The sequence below is a fragment of the Epinephelus moara genome, chromosome 18 (assembly GCF_006386435.1).
Source record: "Epinephelus moara isolate mb chromosome 18, YSFRI_EMoa_1.0, whole genome shotgun sequence".
In the NCBI taxonomy this organism is placed as follows: domain Eukaryota; kingdom Metazoa; phylum Chordata; class Actinopteri; order Perciformes; family Serranidae; genus Epinephelus; species Epinephelus moara.
Genome location: NC_065523.1, coordinates 34,322,679 through 34,336,847, shown reverse-complemented (window position 1 = coordinate 34,336,847; position 14,169 = coordinate 34,322,679).

Below are 14,169 nucleotides of genomic sequence, written 5' to 3'. Positions count from 1 at the left end.
TTCTTCAAATTTGGCACAAATGTCCACTTGGACTCAAAATTAACTAATTCGTTTTTGGTGGTCATAGGTCAAAGGTCAAGGTCACTGTGACCTTGTCTGTCTCAATCTTGTGAATGCGATATCTCCAAAACAATGTGAGGGAATTTCTTTAAATTTGACACAAACGTCCACTTGGACTGAAAAATAAACTAATTAGAATTTTGTGGTCAAAGGTTAAAGGTCAAGGTCAGTGTGACCTCAAAAAATATGATTTGGCCACTATTTATGACAAAATTTCACACAAATGTCTAACAGGATAAATATTATGAAGTGGTGACATTTTATATCCAAAAGGTCAAAGGTCAGCTTCCACGTGACATCATAATGTTCCGCATTACACACTTTCTAAGGCCTTTACTCAGGGTCATAGTTCAGGAACAGATGGTCAGATACTGTGTTGGTGACTAATCTTTGGTGTCCACATTGAAACTGTGCTCATTGTACAGATCTTCTGTGCTGCTGGGGGAAGATATAAGTGAAGCATCCATGTTTTCGAAGACATGGATGTAAACTGTATGAGGAACTTGACTGGCGCACAGAGGCGTACAACCACAGGGCCGTATTCTAGTTCTTAGAAAGTAACAAAAATAAAAATTTAAAATTAATTAAACATTTGTTACCGTTAATAGGCGTCAGGCTCTCGGGCTAAACTAAATTAACCGAAACTGACATCCCTAAGTGATAGACTACGCTCTGTATGTTGCAAACAGCTCCTTTACAAAATGAGAAAAGTAAGGGAAGTACCATCATTGCTCTCGGGCTATAACATGCTTTGTATTGCTGAGGGAATTCTTTTGAATGCTTATGTCATTTCAATGGCTGCATGCGCCAGCGCTGACACTGGCATAAATTTCAATGTGATTTTTCTTGCTTTCATTGTTCTCAAGTGATTTTGGGAAACAGGCAGTAATAGAAGGCAACTGTGCTGTGACGGTTATAACATTGTGTGTGTGTATGTCTGTGTTAGTGTGTGTGTGCCCTGTGATAGAAAGAGACGGAGCAAAATTAATGAGACAGGAGAAAGAGAGCAAGACGTGTCTCCTCCAGCTGTTTATCAGCCCAGAGCACTCTGCTCAGATTAAACTACAACTACTTTATAATTACTATAATGTATTCTTATTGGACAAGTATGCCTTTCTTAATAAAGAGTCCAATAATTGACTCTCTCCCGTCTTTCTCCTGCTCTGCCACCCGCCCCCCCCCCCCCCACCCCCCCCTGAAACACTCACTATTGATCTCATTAATTTACATTACATTCTCATTAGCCTCAAAGAGTATTTAATTTTACACCAGCAGGGTGATGGCTGTGCAATGGTGAAAGAAGCACTATTACTCAACACCAACAGATGGGTCCAATCATTCCAATTATGCTCTGTATAAATCCCATTAGCACTGAGTAATTAACATCATATTGTTCTTATTGATCAATTAATTCTTTCATTTAATCTGTCAAAAGAATCCCCCCAAAAATGACTTTAGTTGCAGAATACAATCCTTTAATATGACTTGTCTTGTCTGTGGAAATCAGACTGTCTGCTTTCTATTCCACTGCTTGTTTCTGCTGTGAGAGTTGTGTGTCTTCATAAATGAGATTCCTCTCTGAGTTGAAGGTGGAATTCCACCCTAAAAAAGCATTTTGCAGAATACACTCTGATCCCTGACTGTAAATCTCTCAAATCCTTTGCATGCAAATGGCTTTTACTTAGCTGTTGCATAGGTGTGCAAAAATCGCCAAAAGGACGAACATGTGTCTGTTAAATCAACCACAGATCTGTAATTGAGACCATAAATCCACTCACACATACACTGCTCAAGCTGCAAGGCAGGATTTATAACGGCACAACTTTGTTATCAGTAGGAATCACAAAGTGGGACAGCAGCAAAGGTGCACCGCATCCTCCGAAAATGATTCACTGAAATTTAAAGGCAGTGCACGAACTCAGCAGAGAGCGCTGGATGTGCCTTTTGTACAAAGCTGTCACATGTTAGAAAATAAAAACAACCTTCACAGACAAAAGAAAATAACCTAAACAAACAATAATCTTGTGTCTCTCTCTTTGTGTATATTTGCTACAGGGCTGAACAGGATGCAGAGTGCTGAAGCTGTTAGTGGTGAAGAGGAAATAAAAGTTTCCGTTTGGTTCATGCTCAGTCAAATCAACTAAACCACATTATTAAAAGGGACAGTTGATCCCAAACTCAAGAGTACATGTTTTTCCTTTTACTGGTCAGGGTACGACAATAATAACTGCCCTAGATTTTCATGTTGGGCTAGAAAATCTAGCAACTTATTTGCCCAGCTGAAGCTGTTGAAATTGAATTAATCACGTTGTTTTTTTCCAGGGCTGATGATGAGAAGTAGTTAAGGAGTGAGCCATCTCACTTCCTTGTCATCTCTATTGAGAATTGAATATGCAAACTACCGATCAGGCACTTGCGAGAAATTGTGCTGTTTAAAGTCAAAGGATATGGGCTGAAGCACACATGAGCATTTCAGCTATCCTGAAAACAAGTTTAGTTGGCTGGCAATAGAAGATGTGGGCAAATTCCAATTATGTTTTGTATAGTTTTCTACAAGTTCAAGAACAAGGCGGATAAAACACCATTGTTTGATCAGCAGCATTTGTTTAGGACAATCAACTATCGTCTCTCTTGTTATTTGATAATTGCTGATAAATAAAACAACTGACTTCAGGCAAGGAGAGCTCTGACCCAACCCACCGGACAAGTTAAAAATTCATGAGCATGGAACCCTGCCTGTAGCGCCATTATCAGTCAAGAAAGTAGCCAAGTATTGGAGGATATCAGCCGTAGAGATGTCTGCCTTCTCTCCCATATAATGGAACTAGATGGCACTCAGCTTGTGGTGCTCAAAGCCTCGAAAATACATTTGAAAAACCAAACATCAGTGGTCGTTTTGGACCAAACAGTTTTGGGGATTGAACTGCTCCCTAACTACACCTTCATGGCCTTTTTTCTGTTTGCATTCACACCAATGATAGGGACACTAAAGTGACGTACTGTAAGCGTCATTTTTGCTTTGACGGGTCAAACTTGTGTTGCATTTTCACTAGGGCCGTAACGGTACATGTATTTGTGTCGAACCGTTCGGTACGCGACTTTCGGTTCGGCACGACCCTGCACTGAATTATTGGGCGCAGGATATTATTTTATTTTGTTTTATTTTAATTCCGTTTTTGCGAGCCGAACCATTTAAAATATCTAGTTCTCCGACGGACATAATTGAGTGACGGACCGAGTCCGCCCGTAAATCTCCGCTTTCACTTTGTGCAGCGCATTCTCGCATTTTGACAACATGGCAAGTGAGCCTGACGAACCTGAAGACCCACCCGCAAACCTTAAGTCCTCCGTTTGAGAACACTTTGGTTTCAGGGTAAAATACGAAGATGGAAATAAACAAGTTGACAAGACAAAAGCAGTGTGCCGACACTGCAGAACAGCGGTCGGGTATGTACTTGGAAACACGTCTAACATGCTAACGCATCTAAAGCGACACCACCCGAGTTTGAACGTTAACCGGCACGACTAGAAAAAGCAATCTGGTGCAAACTACGATATCGTCGTCGTTTAAAAAGAAAGAGCGTTTCCCTGACCATCGCGCTAAAGAAATAACCAACGCCATTGGAGTTGAGTAAAATTGTTTAAGCTGCACTTTAGATATAAGCATGTTTTGTTTACTGCACTTTAACAAAGTGGGAAAGCTAAGTAAGTTCCTAGTAAAACTGAATCTGAGCAGGCTTTAAAGCTGACCAGCTGCACTATACTTTTTATTTTAATTGAGTAAAACTGTTAAAGCAGAAATGTATATTTATATTTTTCATTCAAAAAATGTGTTAAAAAAACAGCAGGATTTTATTTTTCACTTTTATATTTCTATTTTCATTCAAACAATGTGAAAAAGCAGGATTTTATATATATTTGTTTCATTCAAAAAATGTGTAAAAAGAGTTAACTGCTGTGGTGGTATGTTTTAATAAGGTTACCAATAAGTAAAAGATATTTAATAGTTGTCTATTTTTTTCATTACTGTACCGAAAAAACCCCAACTGTGACTTGTGTACCGAGGTACGTACCGAACCGAGATTTTTGTGTACCGTTACTACACTAATTTTCACTGTTGCATATATGCTCAGAAAAGCCTGAATTTCATTTCTGGTGTATTTTACCAAGCGTTCTTCCTTTTCTTGTTTTGAGCTTTAAGTGTTTTGTGTTGTCAGTTGGTTAACAGGTTATTAAAAATGGTGGTTGCCAGTGCTGCATAGGCTGTGTTAGACAGATTCATTATGCCTGACCCAAACACCATACGCTTACATCATTCATGGTTCCTTTTTTGCTGGAGTACCCCAAAAAAGGAGCTAAAAACGTCCCCCAAACCAGCATTTTAAAAGCTATGATCATCCCTAGTTCTTACAGTGCAGACACAACAAAAAGGGGGGGGTCTTAGAGCAATGAAAACGTTCCTCTCGTCCACACACAGCAAAGTCTCCTTCCAGAAATCATGACCCAGTTACTCAAGATAATCCACAGACCTTGTTGTGAGCAGTTTCATGTAGCAACTATTTTCCTTCTAGTCAGCTACACCCACCAACCGTGTCACCACACAGAAGGAAGTGTGCATCTACTCATGGACAAGAGGCTTGTGCTTGTTGTGACAGCGCAAGATTTAAACATTAATGGAGTCCTGCTTTGCTGAGCTGTAATGCTAGCTAGCTCAGTGGTGCTAGGTGAGCTAGCAGTAGCATGGATGTGTAGAGAGGCCTGTATACAGCATTGAAGCATTGGTGCATAAAGTCAAAAATGCTCAACTGCCACGTATAAAATTATCCGGATGAGCGGCACTGCTTTTGCATCACTGGGCCCATTGACCGGGCATGGTTGAGACTTCTGGTGGCCGAGCCAGCTACGCGCAGTTTAGCACTCCGCTAACATGAATGAGGATTAAATGATTTAATCTTGTGGGTCCTTTAGATTTTCCAAATGGATCAAATCCTTTAAGTAATACAAGTCATTTCTCACAGAGATGGGACCAAGTCACACATGTGCAAGTCTCAAGTAAGTCTCAAGTCTTAACCTTCAAGTCTCAAGTAAGTCCCAAGTCATTTTTTCTTGGGCAAGTCAAGTCAAGTCACAGGTTATGACAAGTCAAGTCAAGTCAAGTCCTGTAATAGGTCAAGTCAAGTCCAAGTCAAGTCACCTTATTATTGAAGTCACCTTATTATTGTAATTTTACCTGCAGAATCTGATCTTAATAAAGTGAAAAGACAAGATAAAAGTAACTGTCAGTAACATTGACTTCATCGCTGCAATGTTTACTTTGCAGGGACGACCCCCATGCGTGTGCACGCACACACACACACACACACACACACACACACACACACACACACACACACACACTAACACTAAAATCACCCATTTAGCTCATTTAATCCTGTGTTGCTCGTTCATAAAATGTACAGCCGGTCTTGTGATGAACCGGTTGGAATGTTCGCTCACGTTTTCTGGGGTTAATGTTAGCAAATAAATTAAAAAACAAGTTCCACGAAACCGACACAACCCCCACCCCACCCCCGTATCGTTTCAAGCTAACGTTAGCTATCTACCAACTAACCAGATAATATTAGCTAATTGACAAGCACTTACTGGGCAGAATGGCTCTTCAAATGACAAACAAAGTTTGAAGTTGTCGCCTGGCTGTCCGAGATGTTTATGCCACATGTCTTGCACTGTGCTGTTCGTCTTTTGCCGTAATAATGGTAATTCCGAAACCGAAGACGATGACTCTCAGTACCCCTCCCGCTGACATGTTGATGCCTATCTGATATAAGAGGGCGTGTTTCTCCAATAAACACGTATGGTACGCAGAGAGGGCATGACTGATTGACAGGGTAGTGATCCAATCATGACAACGCCATTCTCAGCCTGCGCTCCTACCGGGTAATCGACATTATTAAATTGTTAAAATTAATTTATTAATTTTATATTCTAACTGAAAACATGATGTGAATATCATTCAAGTCATTCAAGTCATCGTGTCTCAAGTCAAGTCCCGAGTCTTTAACTTCCAAGTCTGAGTCAATTCTCAAGTCTTTTATTTTTTGTCAAGTCAAGTCACAAGTCATCAAAACAGAAAAAAAATTGAGTCGACTCGAGTCCAAGTCACAATGACTCGAGTCCCCATCTCTGATTTCTCAGGGCTTGTGATGCCCAAAAAAGTATCCACTGATTTACAGACATCTCTTTCACAATGTAAGTCAATGGGAGAAAGTCCCAATGAGGCCCAGTGGCATTACATGACTGACCCGGATGTTGTAATTCCATAGTGTGGTCACTACAAAAATTGGCTTCAAAGCCCAGTGCACTTCCTGGGGGCCAGAGCAGTAGATGCACGCTTCCTTCTGTGCAGTCATACGGTTGGTGGATGTAGTTTGGTAGAAATAAAATAGTTCCCACATGACACTGCTCACAACAAGGTCTGTGGATTCTTGAATAACCAGGTCATGATTTATGTTTTTTTAATGTATTTTTTTGGCGCTTTGAGCACCACAAGCCGAGTGCCATCTAGTTCCATTATGTTGGAGAGAAGGCAGACATCTCTACAGCTGATTACACTCTGTGAACCTGCTGCAAATGTGCTTTAAAATCTAGTATTTTGCTTTATAATGACCATTAAATTTTATTTTAAGTCTGGAGTCTGAATATAAATGAACGTGTGAGCATGTCTTCTCTTACACACTTGTAATGTGTTTTATGTGTCCAGCTTTTGGTGTGTGTGCATGTGTGTGTCTGACGCATTGTGAAAACACGCTGTGGCTGTTGACATTTCATTTGGAGCTGATGGTCTCTGGAACTGATGTTATTTACCGAGAGATAAAGTCATTCAAACAGAAACAGATTGGAACCCCCAGAGGTGGTTGCATAATTAGATAACCCAAACCTCTGGCACTCAGCACTGCTGGATGGTTTTTATGCTATCCTGTGAATTTATCTGATTCAGTCCGCTCTGTGGGAGCGAAAGGCTTGGTTCACTCAAGACAAAATCATTTGACAAAGACTGAAATAAACTACTGCAAGCATGTCGTTATCATCCGTCCATCTACAGCAGAGATGTGTTACTGAACAGCAGTTGTAGTTTGCGATCACTAGGTGGCATGATTGAGGTTGAAATAACACTGCTGAGCTGCCTGGTATATTCAAAGTGACATTGTTATAATGCTTAGTGATTTTACTGTTGTGTCATTGTATGATTATGGTGCAATCTCAAGACTGCACAAGGAGTGAACAGCTGGATATGAAGATATGCTGCGTGCATCATGGGTGGATTACTGAACAGGCCTACCTTCCAAAGTGTCACTCAAGTGCACTGACAGGAAGAGACTCAACATGACCACAAAGAGACCAAAGATAGAAAGGAACTGCAAAGTGTCACAGCAACACAACCTACGGACACTCTGCGTGCTATGTCTTGAGCCAACGAGGGCTTCCAGGGCTTGGCTGCCCATACAGCGTACATACCTGTACATCACCAGAGAGTGAGCATTCTCTGCCAGGTTTAAGGTAAGGGATGTGGGCCTACCTGTTGCATGGCTGTCCCAGAACTGATCCAGCAGCCGTCACTCGGTCAGCTCGCTCTGCACGGTCCAACACTGCTTTGCCGTTTTTGTAAACATTAAAGACGCAGACAATCACAGCATTCAGAAACATCTTTCCCCAACTGCAGTTCCCCACCTGGTCTGAATTGTCTCCTTTAATTACTTTGGCACGCCCCCTTTCAAACTTACACAGGCTCTATGCCTAGGTAAGCCCAACCCACCAAGTCTGACAGCCACACAGGACAGCCAGCATGAAGAATTATCAATAGAGACACAAAATGGCTACAAAGAGACAAAAAAAATACCAAAAAGTCAACAAAAGCCCCGTTTCCACCGAGTTCAGTTCAGTTCAGTTCAGTTCAGTTCACTTTTTTTCCACATTTCCACTGTGAAAAGTTGTGGATGGTACCAATGAACCGTTCTGTAGCGTCCCCATGTTTGGTCCCCCCTCTGTTGGGGTACCTAGCACACAGATCTGGTACTAAAAGGTGGAGCTGTGAACACTGCAGTCTGATTGGTCAGTAGAGGACGGTCACTCTGCTCAGGGCTGAGTTGTGGCTGGTTTTGAGGCTCATGTAACCACTGTTCATACTGTGGAGAGTTTTATTAGTAAACTGTAACTATAAAATGAAAGGATGTTTTGCTGCCTCTCACAGCAGCTGGAGTCTGAGAAAACATAACTTCATTCACTGGGCCGACTGCCGGCAACTTTTAAGGTGGAACGTTAACTTGTGATGTTGTCACTTGACAATATGAATCAATCAACACACCTTAAATTTTAATATGACCTTTCAACTTTGACCATTCTATTGTTTTTTATTGTCTCTCTTGGATGACATACACTTATAGTATTGAGTGGATCTTCAAGCCATTATGTATATTAATTTTGCCTGGGTTATATGAGCTGCATATATTCTAATCCTCACTTCCTGTGGGCTCCAGCAACACTAAACCCCTGAGCTTGCCTGAGAAGGACTAAATGCACAAAGCTGCTATTTTTAAATATTCCATGGAGAGAGACTCTCACTGCAGCCTGTTCTGTTTTGTTCTGAAAATGCCAACATGCAGCCTCGTTCTGTGGACGATAAACCAGGTGCAGACTTCTATCTGTGTCACCGGTGAAGAGCCAGGAAATACAGCAAGTGCTTGACAGAGCAGTGAGTGACCCGCCCACATTTAAGGGTACTGTTTGCGGTGGAAACGCTAAGCAGACCTAGGGTCTAAGTACCATGTCTGAAGGGTTACTTTTTAAGTTCCAAAGGTACCATACTGAAAGTGTTTGGTGGAGACGGGGCTAACATTACCACAAAGAGACACAAAACAACCCGAAAAATAATGCAAAATTAGCATAATGACTACAGAGAGATGCAATACCACCACAAATTTTGTGAGTCTTGCTCCTGTGCAGGAAAGGTAATGGGGCCTTTTTCATATCTGCGCCCTGTCTCACAATCCTCCCATGGTGTGCATAAGAAGTCGAAGAGTGACATATGTGACCAGTATCTAGTCACCCATGTGAGTCATTAACATCTGTCATCATTTTGGTGCCATATGTAAATTATTTATTTGGCATTTCTTTGTAAAAACCACAATCTGATATACTTCTCAAGAAAACAACCCTCTGAGCTCAGGTCCCATCATTCAGCCGTGCCCTGTTCTGACCACATGTCATATCTTGACACAAACAAACCTCAAGTAACTGATATGTAAAGATCAGCAACTTGTTTGGTGAGTTCCTCATTGTTTCTGAGAACTAGAGGAAAGGGTTTTTTTTTGTTTTTTTTTAAAGGTCTCTAGAGAAAGAAGCTATTCTAGTCTTCCCAACACACCAAACCCACTGTGAAGTGCTGAAACTGACAGCTCTGCAGCAACACTTGAATATCTGTTGGTATTGTAATGAAAAACAACAACACCCTGTGAATGTTCACGCAACACACAGAGGCATTTTGTTGTTTTAATGATATGTTTTTCATCTATTTTGATTCAATAAATGTTTTGTTTTGCAGACTTCAGCTTCACTCTGCAGTAACGACCATTAGATTTAAAATCAATGTGTGAAGTATTTAAAGTGTGAACTGCAGCAAAGTGGCAGCAGCTGAAATGAGGAATTGGCCGTATCTTCACTCATCATCAACTTTTCTCAGGCTGAGGCGTTAAAGTTATTCGTTAGCAGGAAGTCTGAGAGACAGCGAACAAAAGGGTCAGCTTTGACTAACAAATAACCAGAATAATGAAGCTGACTTGACGTGAGCTGGGTTTTCCATCAAAAGCAATAATAAATTCACCAGCAAATAACAACACTGAGCTGTGTTTTTATCTACTACTTTTTCATAAACATCTAACGCTATCCAAGCATGTTCCTCGCTTTTCCAACATGGCCTTAAAACGTCCTTTACATTTTACATCTGTGTCACATTGATTCTGCAGGGTTTTTTTTCTGCCTCGTGACTCAAAGGCATCAAGACCGCGATGCGGCTCATGATCCGAGACAAGTGAACCGCTGCATCTGTCAGACGGCATCAAGACTTTAAAGCCGCGTTGAAACGACAAGTGTAACTGTAGCACAAATGCAATGCATGGCGCGCTGCCATGTAAACTCCATGTGCCAGAGACATGTAGGGACGAGACACAAGACACTGAGCATCAAAGAGTGTACTGTCTTTGCTGAGAGAAAAAAGATCTGAAAGACATGTGAGTCAGAGCTCAGTTTCTAAGATGTTTTGAGGAATTAATATTGAAGGGAAAGTGAAAGAGGCTCCTATGCAAACTGAGTAAAAGCCCACTTTCATATGTGAAATGTCAGTTAGTTTTCCTATTAAATGGATACTTATGTTTAAATGTATATTTTGTGAGCTCTATTTATTTAAAAAAATTAACTTTAATCAACACTGAACTCATCGAAACAGGTGAAAAATCAGAGCACTTTTTATTTTATTCATTCTATCGATGTAAAGATGTACTGTGTGTGATTCATGTGCGTAGGGTCAGTGGTTGAGGTGTTCTGACTCAAAATGAGTTCAGCGGACTAGAAAGCGTCCACCCAGAATGAGTCAGTATCACAACAGTAAAGCAGAGAGACAGATTTTACTCTGTTTAAACATTTAACTCCTAACAAGGTTTTACCAACATTTAGGCATTTATAAAATATCCTCTTCAAATTAGAACTGAGATGTAACTCATACTCCCAACCACATGCTCAATATTTAACTACAACTGTACAATATTAAATACGTGTTTTTCAATTGGACAAATTCATCTACCGTTTTTATTTCTTCCACAGTAATCAGTGTGTAGTTGCTGACATGTTGAGGCAGAGGGTACCTGCTGTAGCTGTGGTTGAGGGTGAGAGGCTGTCAGCAGATAAACAGAGATCTGTGTGGGTACATGAGCCCCTAAAAAAGAGGCTGGATCAAGAACGTGACACCACTGGGACTCAAATGCACACTCTGGAGACGGTAGTGAGGTTTAACAAAAAATCTTTACTTGAAAACACACAAAACAAAAACACTCTCAATGGAGGAAAAAGGTACTAACAAAAAACGCTCTCTTGGAGGATTGAACAATTGTACTAAGGCTCGCAAACAAAACAAGATGCGAAATAAAAACCTGGTAACATGAATGGATGGCTTGGACACTAGACAGTGCTCTCCTGATCAACAAGACAAGATGATCTGACACAAGACAAAGGGAGACAAGGACTATTTATACATGAGGTGGGGGGAACACAGGTGAGACCAATCAGGGAGCGTTGCCAGGTGTACGATAATTATCGTATTTGTATGATAATTTGGCCCTCTGTACGATGTACGATCAATAATCCCAAAAAAGGCCAAATGTACGATAATATGAGCATTTCATGAATGTGTGGTTGTAATCAGTATGCCGGAGTTTTTTTGTGGGCCCTGAAGGCATCTGTTCCCATGTGACATGTTTCCAGCCAATCGCACTGTGCTTAGTGTGAGATACGGGTAGCCTCGCGTCACCAGGCTTTTCACGTATGGCGAAGAGCCTGGTTTCCATTCACTCTGAATTTTGTCTGGATCTGGTTCCGGTCTAGAGAGTGGATCCGGAATTCACCAAATTCGCCGAAGTAAGAGTGTTCACCAAAGTAAAACTTTAAATTCTGGCGCACCATCGATTTCCGTCTCAGGTTTAGTACCATATTGTTGTTGTTGTGGTTGTTGTTGTTGTTGTTGTGGTTGATAGAGCATGCTACATGGCGAGCATCACGCAGTTTTCCTCTCTCTTCCGCCCCCACTGCCCCAAACTTTAGCGAAAAAATGCATTTACAATCTACAGATAAAATGTACAAAACTAGGATCAAGTGCCTATTAAATAAAACAGACAACTGAAATAGACAATAACTTGTAATACAATTAAATACAGTAAAAGAAAAAGGTTAACTTGGGGCTTTTCTTGTAAATTATATTCTTTAAATTAAAAAGTTTCACCGCATTTTTATTAGCTTGGTGCTTTTATTTTGACGGAAAGGCGCATCCATCGAATTCCGGATCCTGTCTCTCTCGTCCTGGTTCCGGTTGCTTACCAAAACGGCCACTAAACGGCCCCAGACTAGATACGGGTGACGTTTGTCTCTGAACAATGAGCATGATTGGCTGAATGGTCAGCTGTATCCGCCCCACGAGGCACTAGGACCTGTCAGGAAGTCGAGCGAGAATGAGATTCAAAACAGAAGAAGAGGAAAACAGGAGCAAGAAAAATGAAAAAAAAAAAAAGTAAACCAAATAAGTAAACACTAGAGTGACTATATTTGCCTATAGCGCATCAGTGGGATTGTTACTTTGGTTATGATGATAATTTCCCTCAAAATACAATAATTTTGAGTCTCTGGTACGATAATCCTACATTTCCCACCTAGCAACGCTGGAGGAGACAATCACAGTGGTGGAAAAATCACACAAAGGGAGGAAGTCAGTGTCTGAAACGAGAGGGAAAAGGTGAGTACAAAATAAAACAGGAAGTGCAAGACGAGACTAGACATGAGTGACTTTCACTTAACATAAAAGTGTTCATGATATGATAACCATAAAACATAAACATGAATTAAATTAACATATTTTACGTGACGTGACAACCAGTTTCTCCTCCATTGTTTACCAACTGTTAACTTGTTGTCGTGACCACCACAGAAGGCCCGCCTCTCAAATCATCTGATTGGACAATGGGATAAAAGATTATGAAAAAATAAGATGACGTGAGGTTTTTCAACTCGAGGAGTTCAGAGTGCTCTGCGAAAAAGGCCAGGCGCCTAGAGCGCAGAAATGCGAGGCATGCAGCAAAAAGTGCGAGCAAAAAGCTTCAGTCTTATTTTAAACAATTACAAAAAGCTACGTCAAGCTGCTAAAACGCTTTCTGTGTGATCAGGGCCGCACTCTGCTGTCAATCATGTCAAACGCTCCGTGAACTGTGATTAAACTTTCAAACTAGACAGCGCTGATCGAATATGAGTCGAGTCTGTCACTGTGTTGCCTGTTTCTCACCTCAAATGTCCTCAGTATCATATTTTAGTGTACAGTTTAGCTGTAAAATGAGAAAGTTGGTCGAGCCAGTGGGCGGTGCTTGGTACTTTCCAACATGGCGGCTGAGTCACAAACCTTATTTTTGTTGTTGTTAATGTGCCGCAGTCGATTCTAGCCAAGTATGTCTGTCTCATGTACTTCCTTCAGAACATTGTGACAGTTTCATTAAATATGACACCAAGGAATTTTTTTTTCTCTGTCGACAATATTAGCGACGCAACAACTGGGTGTTGGTCATTTTCACTGGAAAGTGGTGACATGAAGCAACAAACTGATGCATGGCACTGTTGACATGCTACAAACGAAGGTTGAGACTAGACACACCCTCCACACACACATACACACACACACACACACACACACACACACAAAGCACTCACAGAGAATACAGGGGAAAAAAACAGGAACTGAGGAAGTGCTATCATAGGTGGGGAAACACCAGAGCTAGGTTAAAAACTCAAAAGAGAGAACAATTTTAAATCAATAAATAAGTAACTGAATAAGTTGAAATAAGTGAGTAACAAAATAGAGGAACATGCCAGCTAGAAAAAAAAGAATTAATATAAACAAATACATAGAGAAATACACAAAAATAATAGATACAAAATAAAAAAGACATAAAGTTCAATTTACAGTTTTTCTCAATTGCTAAAACACTAAACCCTATTGTCTGAACCAAATGCTCAGTTGCCTGAACCCACTGATTGAATCAGTCACTCTTTTGGCAAAACCATAAACACTTTTCACCTGTTTAGACACAACTTGCCAACACATTTTCATTGTGATGCACCTGTGTTGCATAATGCTGAGCACAGGTGGCAAAAGTCAAACACAATTACAGTTTTTCTCAATTGCTAAAACACATTTCACAAAACTTTCCTCCATTTTCCCAAAACTCTAAACACAACACACTTTTCTAAAGCTACATAAACAAAACCACACCTTCTCTCTTCAAAACTCAAACTTTCACACCAAAA